Source organism: Saccostrea echinata, unplaced genomic scaffold, assembly GCF_033153115.1.
Source record: "Saccostrea echinata isolate AGI-Se365-2 ecotype Australia unplaced genomic scaffold, CSIRO_AGI_Sech_v1 ptg000002l, whole genome shotgun sequence".
In the NCBI taxonomy this organism is placed as follows: Eukaryota; Metazoa; Mollusca; class Bivalvia; order Ostreida; family Ostreidae; genus Saccostrea; species Saccostrea echinata.
The window spans coordinates 19,813,703-19,822,523 of NW_026889751.1; the positions used below are offsets into that span (position 1 = coordinate 19,813,703).

The 8,821-nt window shown below is 35.2% G+C and overlaps 1 long non-coding RNA gene across 1 annotated transcript; it reads right to left on the bottom strand.

Moving 5' to 3' along the window:
- Window positions 1-1,953: 1,953 nt before the first annotated feature.
- Window positions 1,954-8,335, bottom strand: LOC133201201 (uncharacterized). The gene is made up of 3 exons (XR_009723063.1): window positions 8,264-8,335; window positions 6,456-6,505; window positions 1,954-3,549 (listed from the first exon to the last, which is right to left on the bottom strand). It is a non-coding gene; the product is annotated as an uncharacterized LOC133201201 (long non-coding RNA).
- Between the last annotated feature and the right edge of the window lie 486 nt (window positions 8,336-8,821).

Below are 8,821 nucleotides of genomic sequence, written 5' to 3' on the forward strand. Positions count from 1 at the left end.
GATTTTTGACCAAATTTATAACACATGAACAATTTTATTTTTCCCCCCAGTTTATTCAATAAATAATAAATAACAAATTACACCCACAACATCCATACTGCGCCTGTAAAATATAATCCAAAAATGCAATACCATTACAAACACACTCCTTGGAAATTCAGATTTTACTAGGGAGATTTTACTTTTTTAAAATAACTACTCTTAAATGGGAATCTGATGCATTGCAGTCATACAAATAATTTTATATTATATTAATACGCTTACAAAATAGCTAACGTACCGTACAAAAATAATTATTTTACCAATTAAAAAAAATCGTAATTATTATTAACTGTCTTTATTTTTGCTGAAATAAATTTTGAAACACGCACAGGACAATTTCCTTTTTTTTTTTCTTTTTTTCTTCAAATCTCACATAACTGCGAGATTACATATGCCATCATGCCACGGAGGAGAATGTCACCTTGAGGTAAAAAAAAAAATGAATTATTGCAATTTTGCCAAAGTAATTATAGCTAGAAATAGCAAAGACCCCCAGAGTATTGATTTTTGGAATTCCTATAGCCAAAAAAACAATAGTTCGTCTTTAACAGCATCTACTGATCTTGGAAAATTCAGTAATCTTTACACGGCATCAAAGCGGTATGAATTCTACAACAAAGTTATGTTTAAATACCCCAAAATGCATGTGCCTTACACAATCTTTATACGGCAACTCCCAAGACTACAAAATTATTTAACAAAAAATAGCTACTGGAAAAATGCAAACAAAAACGGTGAGAAGGCACAGTTCATTAACCATTTTGGTCTACAAAAATGGTGCATGCTACCTGAAAAGGAAAGAAAAATGCATAACTTGGTTGACTGTAGTCCGTGCGAGTCACAGTCTTTGAATGAAACAGTCCTCCATAAATCTGTAAGTAAGGAAGCAACTACTGTGGTGTCAAAAACTGAGGAACTATTCACAGAGGTGAAAAACTTGAAAATTTCAAAACCAGAACAAGTCATCAAAATTTTGGATCCTATAATGGAGAAAGAATTTAACACTTCTATGAAAACAACAGTTTCAAAACACTACAATTTAACAGAAAAAACATCAAGTGAACAAAAACAAAAACAGAAAGTCAAACAAACAAAAGTAAATAAAGAAAAAATGCACACAATTATCTCCGAAAATTCAAATGATTTGAACAACTTTTTGGCATCTGGCAAATCATTCAGTCAACTGAATAGAGAGCGCCTTGATACTTACTTTGAAACTCCAAACAATGCCAAAGTTAGAACTGAAAAGCAAGCAAACAAAATCAAAGAGGGTAAAAAAAAACAAAAAAGTCACATTGGCATGACAAAGAACTATCAGTTGAAAAAAAATGATTTCCTTGATTTTTTGAAACATCTTGAATCTGGTACAACGGTTATTTGGAGAAGTCTCGCTCTAAAATTTGGTCTTAGAAATAAGAATGGAAATATTCCCCAAAATGCAGGTCAAGTCATGAAAACTCTTGCAGAACAAAATGGAATCGATACAGGAAAATTAAATACTAGTGTCAGAGTAAGTGGCAGAGACTACTTCCAGAGAGTTAGAAGAGCCAAGATGAGACTTTGTTCCCAAGTTACTATTCCCACACCACGCCCTGTCCGACATCTTCAGGATGACATTAAAGAAAAAGTTAAAACCAATGCTTTGTATATAGGGGAAAAAATTGTTCCAAAGATTTTCAACAGAAACAAGCTAAGTTCAACAGGAGAACTAGAGGAAAACCCAATAACTGTGTATGGACGAAAGATTCCACTTAAAGAGATACGGAACAGCATGAATCAGGACCAAATAGAGTTAATGAAATTCAGAACAGACACAGAGTATGACCAAATGACAGACAAAGAAGTAAAGAACATACTATCCTCAAAATATAACATGAAAGACCAAGGTACGAAAGAAGATCTCATCAAATTAGAGAGAACACGTCACCTTAAGATATGGCATGACCACTCAGACATCCTCAATCACAGTTATATATCATTCATGGTGTCTACTCTGTATGATCCCTACATATTTCTAACAAACCAAGAATACTGCCAAAAGTTCCCAGATCGTCCTCCCATTGATGTTCAGGCTACAGTAGAGAAGCCGCATCTTTACATTTTGGGTCAATCCAAAAGTACAGACCTTGACCAATTATCTTACACACTGTCAAGAATAGAAGATCTAAAGGAGCTCCTAGAACCAATGGAAGTTAATGGAATACCTGTCCATGACGTCATGCGAGTCTTTAGTGGTGATGGACCAGCAAGGCAGTTTGAATCAGGACAGCAAAGGGGAGGTAATTTTAGCTGCCTTTGTGGAATACCATCCAAAGAGCACCAAAACCTAGAGTTTGCTTATGGATTTCATCCCCCATCTCTAGAAGATAGGTGTAAAGTTTTCAAGGGAGGCTCTCTCTGGAGAAGATTTAGCTTAACTAATCCGTCACCATTTTCCAACCTGAAGAAGGAGGACTTGGTCAAAGAGTTAGAGTCTAGAGGATTGCTTCTTTATGACCTAGGCAAAACACAGCTTCAAGAAAAGTTACAGTCCATACTTCACGGAATCCAGCGCCCTCCTGCACTGTTCTGTTCTGGTGAAGATCTACATGACCACTTGGCCTTATATGAAATCCCTGCCTGTGAACCCTTACATGATCTTTCCAATGTTGTCCAAAATATCATAACTGAGCTACCCTCACATTTTGATGATAAATCCGTTGAAAAAGACTTTGAAAAATTTTCTGCAACAACCATAGGTGACAAAAATCAGATCCGAGGTTCTGACGCACGACTCTTTGCCATTAAATTAGCTAAATTTGCCCTGTCCATGTACCATGAGAAAAGAATCTCCCAAGATATCCTGGAATTATGCACATCTCTTGTTGAAATTACAGCTTTATGCTATATGCACTATAACCAGAGATCACCAAAGCAGATACTAAGACTTTATAACCAAGCATTTAAATTCAGCAGTCTTTGTAAATCGGTTATAGGCATACCAAAGAAGATGACAGCTCGAAAATTCTATGGCAGCCATTTCCACTCTTTAACAGTTCATGCGCCACAGACAAACAGGATATTTTGCTTAAGATCACTTATACCTGAACAGGAGGAGCGGTCTTTTGGTGATCTTCGCAACATTTCCTTGCACACTTCTAACAGGCAATGTGGAAAAGTTATTGACAATGCCATGCTCCGATTCACTGCCCAACAATGCAAAGGAAACAAAATTGATTACACCAGAGTTCACGAGTCAACTATAAGCCATCAAGCCAAACTGCTTCCATCCTTTGGAGACACCATGTTCTCATTTGAAATGCTGAAAAACAGGCCAACCCTTTTTCAGAGGCACTGCGAGAGGATTGCAGACTTCCTTCTCCCAGGAGAGAATCAATGGTGGTCATTCAGTGGAAGTCACATCATATTCCATGATGGTCCATCTCATCCAGAGTCTCTTGCTGAACCCCATCTTTATCATTTCCATCTCACAACATCAGAAAAGCAAAGTACACATCTGCAGCAAACCTGGAAAAAATGCATAGAAGAACTAGAGTCTGGAAAATTACACCTTCCTCTTTGGAAACTAAAACTGTACAAGGATGGGAAACTCATTAAAGTCATTAAAAATGAAGGTATTTATTAACTATTGATTGAGAAATGTTACAAATAAATAATCAATATCTTGAAAATTCATAAAAAGTATCTCATTATGTCCAATCTATATTGAAACCAACATATTGAAAATTCTTACATACAAAATGCACTGCCTGCAATATATCCTTTTTACATTACATTAGATCAATTCAGAAGTGTGGAACATGTAGCTAATGGTAAAACGCACACAGATAAAGAGCCCAGGAGAGAGAATGAACTAAATAATGGTAGAGAGTACAATGGTGGTATGGAGAACGGAGTCAGCAATACTGCATCGGGTAATTCAGAATCTATTCTTTGAAATAATTACATTACACATGCATTTTGAATATGAAGTTTGTGGAAATCATTCAAAACACCATAACACGGACAGCGGATCAAAAGGTTAAATATGCTTTTTATTTTGACGTCACAAATAATTAATGCTGTGGAAATGCAATGTCATAAGCCAAAATCAAAAATCATGCTCACCTTGAACAGAAGCTGTGGCAACGGCTCTTCCATTAACTGTAACTTACCCCAATAATAATACAAGGATTTTGACATATAAATCACATTTGCAGTGAAAGGCCAGGAGTTAAAAATGTAAATAAAAGCAATGAATCATTATTTTTTGAAAGATATAGTCTCATAACTGCAACAGTGTGTGCAAACAAATTTTTATAATTTGTTCGTACACACTGTTGCAGTTATGAGACTATTATCTTTCAAATAATAATGGTTCATAGCTTAAATATGTTCCTACCAACACACCTACCTAAGGCTAGAATATACAGTCAAAATCTTGTTTTCTCCTACTCAGTACCACAATAAAATAAACCATTCTATTTTTTCATTAGGTGTATTCAGGAGAGGGACACAACTGAATGATGACAAAATGAACTATGAAGGTCTGGATAACGGAGTCAGGAATATTGCGACCGTAACAGGTAAATCAGAAACTATACTGTGAAATATGTTCCTAACAAAACATCTACCTAAGGCTAGAATATACAGTCAAATCTGGTTATCTCTAACTCAGTTCCACAGTGTCATAAATTCATTCCGTTTCATTAGGTCCATTCAGGACAGGGGCAGAACTAAATGACGACAAAGATAACTATAGTAGAATGGAGAACGGAGTTAGCAATACTGAAAATGTGACAGGTAATTCAGACACTATACTCAGAAATATATTCCTACCAATAACCTACATAAGGCTAGAATATACAGTCAAATCTGGTTATCTCAACTCAGTGCCACCAAGTCATAAATCCATTCCATGTTTCATTAGGAGTATCAAGGAGAGACACCGAACTTAATGATGGTGAAGATTACAATGGTGTTGAGCATGGACTCAACAATACTGCATCCATTACAGGTAATTCCAAAATATCTTGAAATATGTTCCTACTAAAATGCCTACCTAAGGTTAGAATATACAGTCAACTCGTTATCTCTAACTCAGCTGCCACAGTGAAATTATCCATTCTTTGATTCATTAGGTCCATTCACGACAAGGACAAAACTGAATGATGGTGAAGAATACGATGGTGTTGAGCATGGGCTCAGCAATATTGCATCCGTGACAGGTAATTCAGAAATTATACCTTGAAATACGTTCCCACTAGCACACCAATCAGAAGCTAGAATATACAGTTATATCTGGTTAATTCTCAGTGCCACGGTGAAATTATCCATTCTATTTTTTCATTAGGTGTATTCAGGAGAGGGACACAACTGAATGATGACAAAATGAACTATGAAGGTCTGGATAAAGGAGTCAGGAATATTGCGACCGTAACAGGTAAATCAGAAACTATACTGTGAAATATGTTCCTAACAAAACATCTACCTAAGGCTAGAATATACAGTCAAATCTGGTTATCTCTAACTCAGTTCCACAGTGTCATAAATTCATTCCATTTCATTAGGTCCATTCAGGACAGGGGCAGAACTAAATGACGACAAAGATAACTATAGTAGAATGGAGAACGGAGTTAGCAATACTGAAAATGTGACAGGTAATTCAGACACTATACTCAGAAATATATTCCTACCAATAACCTACATAAGGCTAGAATATACAGTCAAATCTGGTTATCTCAACTCAGTGCCACCAAGTCATAAATCCATTCCATGTTTCATTAGGTGTATCAAGGAGAGACACCGAACTTAATGATGGTGAAGATTACAATGGTGTTGAGCATGGACTCAACAATATTGCATCCATTACAGGTAATTCCAAAATATCTTGAAATATGTTCCTACTAAAATGCCTACCTAAGGTTAGAATATACAGTCAACTCGTTATCTCTAACTCAGTGCCACAGTGAAATTATCCATTCTTTGATTCATTAGGTCCATTCACGACAAGGACAAAACTGAATGATGGTGAAGAATACGATGGTGTTGAGCATGGGCTCAGCAATATTGCATCCGTGACAGGTAATTCAGAAATTATACCTTGAAATACGTTCCCACTAACACACCAATCAGAAGCTAGAATATACAGTTATATCTGGTTAATTCTCAGTGCCACGGTGAAATTATCCATTCTATTTTTTCATTAGGTGTATTCAGGAGAGGGACACAACTGAATGATGACAAAATGAACTATGAAGGTCTGGATAAAGGAGTCAGGAATATTGCGACCGTAACAGGTAAACCATTTGCATCTAGGGAAACACTCAGGGATTATGGTATTTCTATTGTTTACAATATGCACATGCAATTCAGGACCAAAAAACCTGACAAACCATAAATTTAAAGAGGCATTAAAATTTTTCTAAACCTACCATCTTTTTGTTGCAAGACTTCTCTGGTTTGTTGTACTTGAGTTGGAAAGCTAGAAGATAAACAAAAAATATCTGAGAAACATAATAATATATTCCCCCATGTGGCAATATAAATGAGGCCACATGGGCCATAATGCTTACTTGAGTCAAATAATGACTGCTTTTCTTCATAATCAGATTATTCCTTATGTAAAACTTTCAGCCCTGCTTCTACATCAATATGACTAAACATGAGTTTGCTTTTCATGAGAAAAAGATTTTTCAAAAACAAGAGGCCCATGGGCCACATCGCTCACCTGAGTAACTTTGGCCATGCTGTTCTTTACCAGATTTCCCCCCTTGTAATACCTATTGTGGCCCCGCCCTACCCCCGGGGGTCATGATTTAGAATTTACACTACATAAGGATGCTTGCACATACGTTTCAGTTTTTCTGGCCCAGTGGTTCTTGAGAAGAAGATTTTTCCTATATATTTCAATGTAAAACTTGGATTCCCTATTGTGGCCCCGCCCTACCCCCCGGGATCATGATTTGAACAAACTTAAATCTACACTACCTGATGATGCTTCTATTTAAGAAATGAATTTAATTTTTAAAGATTCATGAGGACATGAACTACGACGCTTCACGCCGGCATATTTCATGAAGCGCGTTAGCTGGAGTGAAACGTTGTAGTCCATGTACCTCACAAAATTTCAAAAATTAAATTCATGTCTTATATTTACATTATTTTTCTGATGAGTTGCAACAAATTATGCCATTCAACTGTCATTTTTAAAGTAAAAATCAGTTCGCAAGTTATAGTTTTGACGTCAAGTAGGGTATTATGACGTAACAATGGAGATATTCATGCTCATCCATGGTAGTTCATGAGAAAATGAACCCTTTTCTATTTTGAAAAGAATCATAGGGGAAATTTATTGGAAATGTAAATATATAAACAGGAAGTTGACATCCGATTCAAACAAAAATATTTACAATTGCAAATGCCTTCTTCTATATATAACAATAGCAACGTGTTTCTATATCTGTATAAACACAGGTTTCTCACATCATAAATGTTTAGAGGTAATTTCTCATTGACTTCATGTGTCAAAATTTAATTGGAATTAGCTTCGCTTAGCGTTCACACGGAGCTAATGCGAAGTAATTTAATGCGCAGTATATTAATTTGAATTAAACTAATTCACATTAAATTCTCCGTGTGAACATGGTTCAAATTTAATTCGCAGTAACTTACGTTTAATTCGAATTAAACTCTCCGTGTGAACAGGACATAAGAATACATAAATGTAAATATAAGAAATAAGGCATCATTTTAAAACATCTACTGTCTGAAATATGAATAAGGGGTTGGTATGTTATCAAATTTACCGTAAAGCCCTTCGTGCTTTATGGAATTTGATCACGTGACCAACCCCATATTTTTATCTTGATAGATGTTTAAAAATGATACCTTATTTCTTAAACAAATCCCACAATATGGCATGCCTATACAACATGTACAAAGAGTGTGCCAAATTTTCATGCATCTGTGAAGAGTAGTTGTTGAGATAACTGCAACGAAAATTTGAAACAGACAGACAGACACACACACAGGCATAAACAGTAATCCCCCTTCTCCTTTGAAGCAGGGGTGAAAAATTTTTTTTGGAGTAAAAAATTTGGAAAGACATGTAAAACCGTATTTCTTTTTTGTAGATTCTCAAAATGTTTCCATTTATAATAATGACAAGAAAAATACTGCAGTTTCAAATGCAGTAAAAAGAGGTAAAGAAATTTGATACATCACCTTTTAAATTACTTACCTTATCTCTCTCCAGGAAATAATCCTTTCTACATAACCCCAAGTTAACTATAATCCTTATTATGGGAATCTTCGAAATCTAAACTTTCTTTCTGAACAGCAACACCTACAATAATTGTTCTCCAGTAATTAACTCAGTCTTCCTTTGCTAAATAGACAATGGAGTAACAAAAGAAGGAAGAAAATCCTGTAAAAGGAAACTGTTCAATGAAATAAGGGGTAAGAATTTTAAATATCTAATTAGTCCTAAAATTATACACAAACAATGTCAGCATTCAAATTTAATGAAGTTGAAATACTTCCGATTGCATCTGTGTTACATTTTATGCTTGTAAATTACTGATTAATATTTCAAAATATTCTATCTGCATTCTGGGTTTGTCAAAATCTATTGGAAAGAAAACTTACTCTATGATCTGAATCTGGTTTTTCAGGTTTCTCAGTAAAGTTCAACAAGTTTTGTTGATCTGCCATGTTGAATTCCTTTATGGTATTAGATAATTCATACCATAATTATTCTTGACATGTTATAAATCTGCTATTGATTCATATCAAAATT